Here is a 493-nt window from a genome sequence, read left to right on the forward strand (position 1 = left end):
GGTATCCTTATATTATTTAGTGGAGGTGCGGTGGCTGTTTGGTTGCGACTCGAAAGCCGCGATTTTTACCATGAAAAAAATAATAACGATTTCGCTTGAATTTTTTTTTGCCAATATATTCATATTGAGGAAACAGTTCTTGAGGATCATCCTGTGTATATCAGGGGGATAGTAGAGCACCTCAACATTTCGCATGTATRGACTGAACATAGTTTGGTTAATGTTTTGGTTATGAATCGTGTTAATGCTGAACTTGTAGCTAAAGATGTGAATCCGCTGCCACGAAACTACAGTTGTGCTCAGCCACCGCATCCACTAGGCTTGGATACCCGTCTTTTTTTTGATTTCGAAATCGAAAAAATTTCGACTGTGTCAAATTTCATATTGTTTTATGCGCATTCCAGTTCCCCACATTCAGTTTACCCCTTTAATTTTCCTTTCTCGCCTAGTATTCACCAAGGCCTTGAACAAGGTATTTTAAGAATGTCACGAT

Source organism: Bactrocera latifrons, unplaced genomic scaffold (assembly GCF_001853355.1).
Source record: "Bactrocera latifrons isolate USDA-ARS-PBARC rearing strain unplaced genomic scaffold, ASM185335v1 scaffold_210, whole genome shotgun sequence".
NCBI classification, from domain to species: Eukaryota; Metazoa; Arthropoda; class Insecta; order Diptera; family Tephritidae; genus Bactrocera; species Bactrocera latifrons.